We start from the raw sequence: 14,733 nt of genomic DNA on the forward strand, positions 1-14,733 counted from the left end.
GTAGTGGGTGCAAGATGGACTTATTCCAGAGATCCTCTACAATTTTCAGAAATATTGGAGTTTTATAAATATTTATAGAATTTTATAGCCCCAACTCAAATACTTATTGATTTAATTCAAAGCCCAATTATGTCCTGCAAAAATGTAAACCATTTTTGGTAGATGCTTCCACCTTAATCCAGAAATGATGAACATTTTTAAAGGGCATTTTGAGTTCATTGAAAATATTTTTAGGTTGAACCTATTTGAATTCCATTTGATGCTAGGGTTTGAACATCCCCATTTCAAAATTTCATGAAAGTTAAACATGATGCAAGCAAGATGCAAACACTAGGCAGTACCAGAAGCTAGGGATGTGACACACGACGAAATCCTCGGTGTCGAGGCTCACCTCATCCTCAGAGAGCGGAAGGTAATTGTCGTCCTCCAAATCTTCGTGCATGGCCTGTTTACCAGGGCTAAACTGCCCATCTTCCTATTTATCTTGTTAATTAGCTGTATCGACGGGGTCTTCGTTGTCTTCGGCATCGTCGTCCATACCGTCAATGTTCTCGGAGTCGTAATCAAGTGTATCGGTCGAATCCTCGACCGTGGCTATGAAGTGGGTGGTGGGTGGGAAGCAAAATTCTCCACCGTCAGCCCCTGGTTTGAGCCGGATATAGTTCGGCTGTGAGTCCTCCACCAAGGACAGGTTCTTTAAGGAATTTAGCACATCGCCCTGGAAGATGTCTGCGGCGCTGAATTCAAAGATCGATAAACGATCAAGATCGGTGTCCGCAGGCTCACGTGGTTTGGAACTTATGGCCGGAAACGAGTCTGGAGTTCTGCTGACAAAGATGTCGTGAGAGGCTAAGTCTATGTGCGGCTCCGACACCGTGGAATCTGTGGCCTCCATGGTGGGGTTGATCCTCCCATCCTTGGATGGTGCAACTTGCTCCGGATCTAGGGCCAAAGCGGTTACAGGAGCAATCTCCTGGATGCGGCTAGATGACAGATTTAGGTCATGATCATCGGGGTGACCAGGAGCGGCTACCGCGGTCTCGAATCCGGCAAAGATCAAGTCTCCATGGATGTCCGCAACGTAGTTCAAGCTCCCAAATCTGACCTGATGGACAGGGCCATAGCCTTCGATCTGCTCCAGATGGCCAAATGAGTTGGCCCGCAATGCGAATCCGCCGAACACGAAGATCTATCCGGGGAGGAAAGTTTCTCCTTGGACGGCGTCATTATTGACGATTGAAGGGGCCATCAAACCTTTTAGCGACAACACAGAGGAACTCTCAATGAAAGCACCAATGTCGGTGTCAAAACCGGCGGATCTCGGGTAGGGGGTCCCGAACTGTGCATCTGAGGTCGATGGTAACAGGAGACAAGGGACACGATGTTTACCCAGGTTCAGGACCTCTCTATGGAGGTTGAGGGAGTCCTAGATTAGGGGGTGTCCGGATAGCCGGACTATACCTTCGGCCGGACTCCTGGACTATGAAGATACAAGATTGAAGACTTTGTTCCATGTCCGGAAGGGACTTTCCTTGGCGTGGAAGGCAAGCTTGGTGATACAGATATGTAGATCTCCTACCATTGTAACCGACTCTATGTAACCCTATCCCTCTCCGGTGTCTATATAAACCGGAGGGGTTTTAGTCCATAGGAACAGACAATCAGACCATAGGCTAGCTTCTAGGGTTTAGCCTCCTTGATCTCGTGGTAGATCTACTCTTGTACTACCCATATCGTCAATATTAATCAAGCAGGACGTAGGGTTTTACCTCCATCAAGAGGGCCCGAACCTGGGTAAAACATCGTGTCCCTGTCTCCTGTTACCATCCGCCTAGACACATAGTTCGGGACCCCCTACCCGAGATCCGCCGGTTTTGACACCGACATTGGTTCTTTCATTGAGAGTTCCTCTGTGCTGTCGCCATCAGGAAGGATGCCTCATCCCGTCTTTAAAGACGGCACCGTTGCTAAGGGAGCTTTGGCTATCGGCCAAACTCTTCGGCTAGGTGGTTTCCTTATGACCGCCTGTTCGGCTGCTGCGCCGACGATGACCTCTCGGGTCATCGAAAGCAATCTTCATGTCAGCTCGGAATTCGCCGAGCAGCTAGATCCAATGGAGCTCTCTTCCCTGAACAAGCTCTTGGATCGCATCGCCGCCCTGGGAGTCACTATGGATTACGACCAGATTGGGCCTAAACCCGATCTGAGAGAGATTAACTCTCCCCAGGTCACCCATCACGTTGCCGTGGTAGAGGGACAGTGCGGTGGCCCTTCATCTATCTTAAGGACTAGCTATGTCCGGATTCCCGATCCCTCCAAGATGGATACCCGCGGAGGGGAGGACATCACTCAAGACCTGAACTTAAAGTCAGGCGACGGGCTAGATTCATTGGACAACATCCAAGAATCCAAACTTCCGAGTTCGGAAACTCCTTGGCCCCTGGGTCTCAGATTGGGTGAGGTTTCGGATTTGATTCCACCCACCCACCCATACATAAGCGATCTATCCCAAATTAGGCAAGAGCCCGAAGAAACAATACATCATTACTGGGCCAGATTCCTCCTGGTTATGAACAGGATAAAGGACTGCCGCGAGGAAGACGCAATTTCATTCTTCTACAATAATTGCATGGACAAGGGAATCCTCAACGCCATAAGTCGCCGTGATATTACACGCTTTGCTGACTTGGCGTCCATAGTATGAAAGTACTATGCGATGGAAAGCGCCTGGAAAACTGAAATAAAATTTTGGGGCAATCCGGCCCTGAATACAAACCCAGTCCGAAATAAAAGGGTGCATCATCGCCAGACACCCGGGTTCAATACCAAAAAGCAAAAGCCCTCTACAGGGCACGGAACCGTATTGGAAGGATGGCTTAATGGACCCTGCAAAATTCACAGTGCAGAGGGCACCACACCAACTCGCAGCCTTAGAGCATGTTGGATACTCCGGCAGGTGGCAAAAATTGGAGAAGATCTTCTAATTCCAGAAGCCACAGAAAGCCACCCCAGAGAAACCAGTACGGTATTAACAGTCTGTAACACCCCGGATGTAACTTTCCCTATTTGTACTCCAACTCTTGCCGTTTCCGGCGTTAAGTTATTTTATTTTCTCGGGTTCGGGTTTTGCCCCCGTGTGTTGTTGTCGTTGTCATGCATCTCATATCATGTCATCATGTGCATTGCATTTGCATACGTGTTCGTCTCATGCATTCGAGAATTTTCCCCGTTGTCCGTTTTGCATTCCGGCGCTTCGTTCTCCTCCGGTGGTTATTTCTAGCTTTCTTTCGTGTGTGGAGATTAAACATTTCTGGATTGGACCGAGACTTGCCAAGCAGCCTTGGTTTACTACCGGTAGACCCCCTGTCAAGTTTCGTACCATTTGGACTTCGTTTGATACTCCAACGGTTAACCGAGGGACCGAAAAGGCCTCGTGTGTGTTGCAGCCCAACACCCCTCCAATTTGGCCCAAAACCCACCAAACTCTGCTCCATGTCCTAGAGCGTTCGATCACGATCGCGTGGCCTAAAACCGCACCTCATTTGGACTCTCCTAGCTCCCTCTATGCCTATATATAGGTCCTCCTCGAAAATTCCGGATCAAACCCTAGTCCCCCTCCTTCTCCAGCCGCCGAACAAAAATCCGGACGGCCGGACGTGTACGCCCAATCCGCCCGGGCCAATCTCGCGAAGCCACGTGGTGCCACGCCCACTTCGTCGCCTCCCGCCGCCGCCGGCCCGCGGGGCCCGTTTCCCCTCCGCCCTTCCGTGCCATGTTCCAGGGAGAGGAGCTCCCGAGTCGCCGCCGGCCGCCTTGCCTCGCCGCGCCGTCGTGAGCGCCATTGCCGGCCGCCGGAGCAAGCCGCCGCGCCCCGCGCCGCCACCGCGCCGCTCCGCCGCCTCGCGCCGCCACCGCGCCGCTCCGCCGCCGCCGCGCCGCCCCGCTGCCCTGCCGCGCCGCCCAGCCGCCGTCGTCGCCGACCAGCCCGCCGGCGAGCTCCGGTGAGGATCCGGCGATCCTCGGGAGGCGCGCCCGATCCAGATCCGAGGCAGCTACAGTAACCCTAGGAGGTGTTTTTTTTGCTAACTCCTGAAATTGCAGATCCAAGTGCCTCTGTTCGGGGCCCCGTAACTTTGCATCTGTAGCTCCGATTTGGGCATCTAGCATATCAAAATGTTCATCTCAGGGAGTACATCATTTCATTCCATTGCATCATTTTCATTTGTTCTCATCTTGATGCCCGAAATGCTGTTAGAAGAGGGCTACTTGAGTTAATTGTCAGATCTGTTACTCCGTTTAGCACTTTTGTTATTTTTGCCATGATTAATGTGTGCATGATATGCCCGTGAGTTCTTCATATGTTTTGTTAAGGGTTTCGTCATCTTTCCAGAGATGCAACCCATGTATTTTTAGGATGTGTGTGGTGACTTGTGCAAGCTTGCAAAGTGGTGCACTTGCTAATTCTGTTTTCAGGGACTTAGTGGTTTCACTAAGTCCTGGGATTGTTTAGTTCATGATGCCATATGTTCATGTTGTTTCCTAGTGATCTGTGCCTCTTTTGAGGATGATCAGTAAGGAAGTTTTGTTAATATTGTAGTGCTCTATCCATCCATGTCTTTGTTTGCAATTATGGAGCACCCTAGCTTGAGTCAATCGAGCTCTACTTTTGCTTCGTTGCGAATCTGGGCAGATCGTCAACTTGTTTGCAATTTTGCCGATGTTATTGTAGTTGATCCGTGCATGCTATGCCATTGTTCTTGCCATGTATAGCTTGAATTTTGTGCCTTCTTAAGGGATGTATGCTTGTCTTGCCATGACTTGCACCGTGGTGAGTGCATCGAGCTCGTAAACATGCCTTCGTGAGTTATGTTTCAGCATGTCCCAGTTTTTCTCTAAGTCTGAAAACTGATTATGTTTTTGCTATGTTCGTGTGCTTGTTAGTATATTTTGTGATCCCTTTTGGCTCAAGGTCACTAAGGGACTTTTGTTAAGCTTGTTGAGTAGCTCCATGCCATGTCTTTCTTTGTGATGTTCAGGTCCTGTAGCATGTTGTTTTGTTGCTCCGAAGAGGGCTATATGATCTGAAATTGCAGACAAGTGTTAATTTCACTAAGTCTGAGATCTGTTTGTCATTTGCATTTTTTGCCATGCTTGTTTGAACCTGTTAATGGATGAATTGGCCGTAGCTCAGTGCTAGACTTTTGTTAAGCATCTTGAATGCTTTCCTGCCATGTATTTTTTTGCCATGTTTGGGTGCTGTAGCATGTTCATTTCATTGCATTTAGATGCCTACTTGCTGTAAATCGCAGACCAGGGTCATATTTGAATCGCTTGCCATTTCCAAACCGTAACTCCGATTCCGGCGTTCTTTATATCGTTTTCAAGCGATTTCATCTCATCTTTCCAGTGGCATGCTTGGAATTCCAAGTCGAGGCCAGGTTCATGCATTTCCTGTCATATCTTACATTTTGCATCCCACATCGCATCCCGCATAGCATATCATCTTTGCATCGTGTTGTTTGAGTTTGCACGTGGTTGATTGTATCCTTGTTGCTTGTTTGTATTGTTTGGGTAGAGCCGGGAGACGAGTTCGCTAACGAGAAGCCCGTTGAGTCTGCTTTTGAGGATCCAGTCAACTCTGACAACTGTGCATGCAAGATGATCCTACCCTCGAAATCACTACTATCTTTGCTATGCTAGATTGCTCGCTCTTTTGCTATGCCATTGCTACGATGCCTACCACTTGCTTGCAAGCCTCCCAAATTGCCATGTCAAACCTCTAACCCACCGTTGTCCTAGCAAACCATTGATTGGCTATGTTACCGTTTTGCTCTGCCCCTCTTATAGCGTTGCTAGTTGCAGGTGAAGATTGGAGGCCGTTCCTTGTTGGAACATCTTTTATTTACTTGTTGGGATATCATTATATTGCCTTGTTATCTTAATGCATCTATATACTTGGTAAAGGGTGGAAGGCTCGGCCTCTCGCCTAGTGTTTTGTTCCACTCTTGCCTCCCTAGTTTCCGTCATATCGGTGTTATGTTCCCGGATTTTTGCGTTCCTTACGCGGTTGGGTTATAATGGGAACCCCTTGATATTTTGCCTTGATTAAAGCTTTTCCAGCAATGCCCAACTTTGGTCTTACCATTTGCCACCTAGCCTCTTTTTCCCTTGGGTTTCCGGAGCCCGAGGGTCATCTTATTTTAAACCCCCCCGGGCCAGTGCTCCTCTGAGTGTTGGTCCAAATAGAGCCACTTGCAGCGCCACCTCGGGGCAACTTGAGGGTTGGTTTTAGTTGTACGTAGTGTTCATCTGAGTGTGCCCTGAGAAAGAGATATGTGAAGCTCCTATCAGGATTTGTCGGCACATTCGGGCGGTGTTGCTGGTCTTGTTTTAACCTGTTGAAGTGTCTTGAATTATCGAGATACCGAGTCTGATCGGAACATCTTGGGAGGAGGTCTATTCCTTCGTTGACCGTGAGAGCTTGTCATGGGCTAAGTTGGGACTCCCCTGCAGGGATTGAACTTTCAAAAGCCGTGCCTGCGGTTATGGGCAGATGGGAATTTGTTAATGTCCGGTTGTAGATAACTTGAACCTTAATTTAATTAAAATGAATCAACTGAGTGTGTTACCGTGATGGCCTCTTCTCGGCGGAGTCCGGGAAGTGGACACGGTGTTGGAGTAATGTTTGCGCAGGTTGCTCCCTAGTTTCTCGCTCGCGCTTTGCCTCCTCTTCTCGCTCTCTTTTGCGAATAAGTTAGCCACCATACTTGCTAGTCGCTTGCTGCAGCTCCTCTTATATTTACCTTGCCTTACCTATAAGCTTAAATAGTCTTGATCGCGAGGGTGCGAGATTGCTGAGTCCCTGTGGCTCACAGATTACTATTACACCAGATGCAGGGCCCGATGATTCCGCTCCAGGAGACGCGTATGAGCTCAAGTGGGAGTTCGACGAAGACTCTCAACGATACTATGTTTCCTTTCCCGATGATCAGTAGTGGTGCCCAGTTGGGGGTGAACGGGACCGTTGTCGCATGTTGGGTTCTCTTTTATTTTGGCGCCGTAGTCGGGCCATGAGTGTTTGGATGATGTAATGTTATTTATGTACTTGATTGACGTGGCAAGTGTAAGCCAACTATGTTATCTCCCCTTTATTATTCATATTACATGGGATGTTGTGAAGATTGCCTAACTTGCGACATATGCCTTCAATGCGATTATGTCTCTAAGTCGTGCCTCGACACGTGGGAGCTATAGTCGCATCGAGGGTGTTACAAGTTGGTAATCAGAGCTTTCCCCGACCTTAGGAGCCCCATTGCTTGATCATTTTAGCAGCCGAGTTGTGTCTAGAAAAATGTTTTGAGTCATTTAGGAATTATATATCGGAGAGCTTAGGAGTTCTTTTTACTTCCCAGTCTCCTCATCGCTCTGGTAAGGCATCCTGACGTAGAGTTTTGACTCTTCTCTTCTCAAATTTCACTAAATTTTTTTTAGGATCACGCGGGTATCTTGGAATCGTTCCGATGGTTTTATGATGAGAACATTGACTTGGTGCCTCCTGTCAGGGGTTTAGTGGAAGTGTCCCGGGGAGTTGAGCTCTAAGGTGTTGTCATCATAATTTTATCGTTGCAGTTCTGGAATACCTGAGTTTAGTACGCCGACATCGAAAATCTCTTTTATGCAGTTCGTTGGTGAGATAACCTCGACGCCACCTAGTACTGGGGCGGGAGTTCGGGAGTATCGCCATAACTTGTATAACAGATGTGTTTCGAAGGTTGAGGTAGATGGTTTCCGAAGGTTTCTTGGTTATGTGTTGAAGGATCGATACAGCTGGATGTAGGATTTGCTAGTTTGGGTGAGATATTATGCTTCCCCTGTATCCCCAACACCTGATTGCATAACCGGAAAGGTTCGGGAGTTTCATAGGTGGGAATTCTAGTAGCTCTAGTTTTTCTTCCACGGATATTGGTTTGAGATTGGGATTTCTTACCTATTATTCGTTCTTGATCCGTACCTTGTTCATTTATTTCTCTACCTTAATTCTACGTGGCTTCTCAATTTATGGATATGTGACCATTTCAAGAGGAACGCATTCGTTCATTTTGTTCGGATGTGAAGACTATATGTTGCCATTTTCATTCCATTGGATTCAGCTTCAATATTTATCTGTCAATGTGCTAATGGTGGTTAACCTCTTCAGGATGGCTCCTCCAACGCGCACGACTCCGAATCCTGATCCGCCACCACCTCCACCTCCTCCGGAGGCATGGCAAGCTGTGATGGCTGCAACCAATGCAAACACACAGCTGATCATGCAAATTCTTCAAGAGCGCAATCAAGGCAGTCAAGGGAATCAAGGCAGCAATCAGAGTCACTTTGCTACACTCAACCAGTTCCTTGCTAACGGGCCAAAGACTTTCAGCAATTGTGTTGAGGCAACCGATGCTGACGATTGGCTTGTGGATCTGTGCAAGCATTTCGAGTGCAGTAACGTCAGGCCTGAGGACTTTGTTAAGTTCGGTTCCTTCCAACTCAAAGATCAAGCTACAGAATGGTTCCAGCAGTACAAGGACTCCAGAGGTGGACGTGTTATCACTTGGGATAATTTCCGTCGAGATTTCCGAGCTCATCATATTCCGCAGAGCGTGGTTGAAAGCAAGCGTGAGGAATTCCGCAATCTGAAGCAAGGCTCTTTGTCTGTCTATGACTACAACAAGTTGTTTCAGAAGCTTGCCCGCTTTGCCAAGCAGGACGTCCCTAATGAGAAGAGCATGATATATCAGTTCAGGGGTGGTCTCAGAGAAGAAATTCAGCTCGCTCTTGTCCTCTTTGATCCCTTGAGATACGATGAGTTCTACAACATGGCACTGAAGCAAGAGGCTGCTCAGTTGAGGTGTGATTCTTCCAAGAAGCGAGTCAGATATGTTACTCCTTCTTCCTCTACTCAAGTGGCCAAGCAGCAGAAGTTTTGGCTTCCTCCTCCTCCGTTCCGTCAGCTGTATCAGCAGAAGAGCAAAGGTGGCAGTGGTTCTTCCCACCCACCCAACCCTGGCTTTCAGAACAAGACTTCGTCTCAAGCTCCAAGATCGAGTGCTCCGTATCACCGTCCGCTTTCAGAGGTCACGTGCAACAAGTGCCAACAGAAGGGTCACTATGCCAACAAGTGTCGCAACCAGAGGCGTCTTCCTCCTCCTCCTCCTGTCAGATCGACATGTACAGCTGTGGTCAAGCATAACCCCAAGCACGCCAAGGTCAATTTGCTGAATGCAGCTCAGGCAGAGGACTCACGAGATGTGATCATGGTTAACCTTCATGTTAACGATGTTCCTGCAAAAGTTCTTTTTGACACTGGTGCATCGCTTTCTTTTATTTCAACTCCATTTGTGGCCAAGCATGATTTTGTACCGAAAGGATTGCTGTTCCATTGAAGATTGTGTCTCCGGGCAAGCAAATGACTTCTAACAATTGCGTCCCGGATGTCTCTATCACGTTGGGCGATTACAAGTTTCTCTCTTCTCCGGTGGTTCTTGGTAACTCGGATATTGATCTTATTCTCGGAATGGATTGGCTTTCTAAGCACAAGGCACATCTTGATTGTGCAGCCAGGCAGATTCAATTGACTCATTCGTCTGAGGATGTAATTGTCTTTGCCGCTCGTGATGATACTATCCGTCTGTTTTCTCTTAATGAGAAGGGTGAATTGGATGCCATCTCTCAAATTCCAGTCGTTTGCGAATATCAAGACGTCTTTCCAGAAGAGCTTCCAGGAATGCCTCCGCACCGGCCAGTTGAATTCGTTATTGATGTTGAGCCTGGCATAGAACCTGTGTGCAAGCGTCCTTACAAGCTTGGACCTGAAGAGTTGAAGGAGCTGAAGAAGCAACTCGATATGCAAGAGAAAATGGGTCTCATCCGGCCTAGTTCTTCTCCGTGGGGTTGTGGTGTTCTTTTTGTGAAGAAGAAGGATGGAACGGACCGACTTTGTGTTGATTACCGTCCAGTGAACAAGAAGACCATCAAGAACAAATACCCACTTCCCAACATCAATGAGCTGTTCGAACAACTCAAAGGTGCCCAAGTATTCTCCAAGCTTGATCTCCGTATGGGTTATCACCAGATTCGCATTCGTGAAGAAGATATTCCCAAGACAGCATTCAGAACAAGCTTTGGTTCATATGAATACACTATCATGTCTTTTGGCCTTGCCAACGCTCCTCCGACGTTCTCTCGCATGATGAACTTCATCTTCAACGCCTACACCAATGACTTCGTTTTGGTCTATCTCGACAACATTCTAGTTTTCTCGAAGAACAAGGAAGATCATGCCAAGCATTTGCGTTTGGTTCTTGATAAGCTCAGAGAACATCAGTTCTACGCCAAGTTCTCCAAGTGTGAATTTTGGCTCGATGAGGTTCTTTATCTTGGTCATATCATCTCTGCCAAGGGCATTGCCGTGAATCCTGAGAAGGTGTCTGCAATTGTGAATTGGGAACCTCCTCAGAACGTGAAGCAGCTCCGTAGCTTCCTCGGTCTCGCAAGCTATTGCCGAAGATTCGTTGAAAACTTTTCTAAGATCACGAAGCCTCTCTCAAATCTTCTTCAGAAGCACGTCAAGTACATTTGGTCTCCGGAGTGTGACATTGCTTTCAACACTTTGAAAGAGAAGTTGATCACTGCTCCAGTTCTGACTCCACCTGATGAATACAAGCCGTACGAGGTCTTTTGTGATGCCTCTCTCCAAGGTCTTGGCGCAGTATTGATGCAAGAGAAGAAAGTTGTTGCTTATACATCTCGCCAGTTGAAGCCTAATGAGAAGAACTACCCCACTCATGATCTCGAGTTGGCGGTAGTTGTGCATGCTCTTTTGACTTGGAGACATATTCTATTGGGAAGAAAAGTGGACATTTTCACTGATCACAAGAGTCTCAAGTACATCTTCACTCAGCCTAATCTCAACCTCAGGCAAACTCGATGGGTCGAAATGATTCAAGAGTATAATCCGAGTATTGAGTACACTCCAGGCAAGGCCAATGTGATTGCTGACGCTTTGAGCAGGAAGGCTTACTGCAACAGTCTTATTCTCAAGCCTTATCAACCCGAGCTTTGTGAAGCTTTCCGCAAGCTTAACCTGCAAGTTGTTCCTCAAGGTTTCCTCGCCAACCTTCAAGTCTCTCCTACCTTAGAAGACCAGATTCGCCAAGCCCAGCTTCTTGATGCTATGGTGAAAAAGGTGAAGATTGGGATTGCTAAGAGTCAGTCCAAGTACAAGTGCTACCGCCTTGATGACAAGGACACTCTCTTCTTCGAGGATCGTATTGTTGTACCCAAAGGTGACCTCCGTAAAGTGATCTTGAACGAGGCTCACAATTCTCTCCTCTCCATCCACCCTGGGAGCACGAAGATGTATCAGGACCTTAAGCAAGCTTATTGGTGGACTCGAATGAAGCGCGAGATCGCTCAATTCGTGAATGAATGTGATGTCTGCAGAAGAGTGAAGGCAGAACACCAAAGGCCAGCAGGTCTCCTCCAACCTCTTGCCATTCCAGAATGGAAGTTTGACCACATTGAAATGGACTTCATGACTGGGTTTCCAAAGTCCAAGCGTGGCAATGATGCTATATTTGTTGTCATCGACAAACTCACCAAAGTGGCTCACTTTCTGCCTATCAAAGAGTCGATCACTGTAGCTCAATTGGCGGAACTCTATACCTCTCACATTGTCTCTCTGCACGGTATTCCTCAAGTGATCTCTTCAGACCGTGACAGCATCTTTACCTCAAAGTTTTGGGATTCTTTCCAGAAGGCCATGGGCACTAACATCCGCTTCAGCACAGCTTTCCATCCTCAAACAAGCGGTCAAGTCGAGCGTGTCAACCAGATTCTTGAAGATATGCTCAGGGCTTGTGTGATCTCCTTCGGCATGAAGTGGGAGGATTGTCTTCCTTATGCTGAATTCTCCTACAACAACAGTTTTCAAGCAAGTTCGGGCAAGGCCCCATTTGAAATTCTGTATGGCAGGAAGTGCCGTACCCCTCTCAACTGGTCTGAAACCGGTGAATGTCAGCTTTTGGGTAATGACTTAATCACAGAGGCAGAAGAAATGTGCAAAGTCATTCGAGATAACCTCAAAGCAGCCCAATCCCGCCAGAAAAGCTACCATGATAGTAAGCACCATGATTTGGCTTTCGAGATCGGAGATCATGTTTACCTCCGTGTCTCTCCTATGAAAGGTACTCGTCGCTTCGGTATCAAAGGGAAGCTTGCCCCTAGATACGTGGGACCTTTCAAGATTGTCAGCAAGAGAGGCGACCTCGCCTATCAACTCGAGATTCCTTCAAACTTTGCAAATGTTCATGACGTGTTCCATGTCTCTCAGCTTCGAAAGTGCTTCAAGACTCCTGACCGCACAGTCAACTTCAAGGACATTGAGCTCCAAGAAGATCTCTCTCATCGTGAGCACCCAGTTGCTATTCTTGAAGAGACTGAACGCAAGACTCGCAACAAGTCAATCAAATTTCTCAAAGTCAAGTGGTCACACCATTCCGACCGTGAAGCTACCTTGGAACGCGAGGATCACCTCCGTTCTGAGTACCCGGCGTTCTTTCAGTCCTAGATCTCGGGACGAGATCCTTTCGTAGTGGTGGAGTGTTGTAACACCCCGGATGTAACTTTCCCTATTTGTACTCCAACTCTTGCCGTTTCCGGCGTTAAGTTATTTTATTTTCTCGGGTTCGGGTTTTGCCCCCGTGTGTTGTTGTCGTTGTCATGCATCTCATATCATGTCATCATGTGCATTGCATTTGCATACGTGTTCGTCTCATGCATTCGAGCATTTTCCCCGTTGTCCGTTTTGCATTCCGGCGCTTCGTTCTCCTCCGGTGGTTATTTCTAGCTTTCTTTCGTGTGTGGAGATTAAACATTTCCGGATTGGACCGAGACTTGCCAAGCAGCCTTGGTTTACTACCGGTAGACCGCCTGTCAAGTTTCGTACCATTTGGACTTCGTTTGATACTCCAACGGTTAACCAAGGGACCGAAAAGGCCTCGTGTGTGTTGCAGCCCAACACCCCTCCAATTTGGCCCAAAACCCACCAAACTCTGCTCCATGTCCTAGAGCGTTCGATCACGATCGCGTGGCCGAAAACGGCACCTCATTTGGACTCTCCTAGCTCCCTCTATGCCTATATATAGGTCCTCCTCGAAAATTCCGGATCAAACCCTAGTCCCCCTCCTCATCCAGCCGCCGGACAAAAATCCGGACGGCTGGACGTGTCCGCCCGATCCGCCCGGGCCAATCTCGCGAAGCCACGTGGCGCCGCGCCCACTTCGTCGCCTCCCGCCGCTGCCGGCCCGCGGGGCCCGTTTCCCCTCCGCCCTTCCGCGCCAGGCTCCAGGGAGAGGAGCTCCCGAGTCGCCGCCGGCCGCCTTGCCTCGCCGCGCCGCCGTGAGCGCCATTGCCGGCCGCAGGAGCAAGCCGCCGCGCCCCGCGCCGCCACCGCGCCGCTCCGCCGCCGCCGCGCCGCCCAGCCGCCGTCGTCGCTGACCAGCCCGCCGGCGAGCTCCGGTGAGGATCCGGCGATCCTCGGGAGGCGCGCCCGATCCAGACCCGAGGCAGCTACAGTAACCCTAGGAGGTTTTTTTTGCTAACTCCCGAAATTGCAGATCCAAGTGCCTCTGTACGGGGCCCCGTAACTTTGCATCCGTAGCTCTGATTTGGGCATATAGCATATCAAAATGTTCATCTCAGGGAGTACATCATTTCATTCCATTGCATCATTTTCATTTGATCTCATCTTGATGCCCAAAATGCTGTTAGAACAGGGCTACTTGAGTTAATTGTCAGATCTGTTACTCCGTTTAGCACTTTTGTTATTTTTGCCATGATTAATGTGTGCATGATATGCCCGTGAGTTCTTCATATGTTTTGTTAAGGGTTTTGTCATCTTTCCAGAGGTGCAACCCATGTATTTTTAGGATGTGTGTGGTGACTTGTGCAAGCTTGCAAAGTGGTGCACTTGCTAATTCTGTTTTCAGGGACTTACTGATTTCACTAAGTCCTGGGATTGTTTAGTTCATGATGCCATATGTTCATGTTGTTTCCTAGTGATCCGTGCCTCTTTTGAGGATGATCAGTAAGGGAGTTTTGTTAATATTGTAGTGCTCTATCCATACATGTCTTTGTTTGCAATTATGGAGCACCCTAGCTTGAGTCAATCAAGCTCTACTTTTGCTTCGTTGCGAATTTGGGCAGATCGTCAACTTGTTTGCCATTTTGCCGATGTTATTGTAGTTGATCCGTGCATGCTATGCCATTGTTCTTGCCATGTATAGCCTGAATTTTGTGACTTCTTAAGGGATGTATGCTTGTATTGCCATGACTTGCACTGCGGTGAGTGCATCGAGCTCGTAAACATGCCTTCGTGAGTTATGTTTCAGCATGTCCCAGTTTTTCTCTAAGTCTGAAAACTGATTATGTTTTTGCTATGTTCGTGTGCTTGTTAGTATATTTTGTGATCCCTTTTGGCTCAAGGTCACTAAGGGACTTTTGTTAAGCTTGTTGAGTAGCTCCATGCCATGTCTTTCTTTGTGATGTTCAGGTCCTGTAGCATGTTGTTTTGTTGCTCCGAAGAGGGCTATATGATCTGAAATTCCAGACAAGTGTTAATTTCACTAAGTCTGAGATCTGTTTGTCATTTGCATTTTTTGCCATGCTTGTTTGAACCTGTTAATGGATGAA

Source organism: Triticum urartu, chromosome 2, assembly GCF_003073215.2.
Source record: "Triticum urartu cultivar G1812 chromosome 2, Tu2.1, whole genome shotgun sequence".
Lineage (NCBI taxonomy): Eukaryota > Viridiplantae > Streptophyta > Magnoliopsida > Poales > Poaceae > Triticum > Triticum urartu.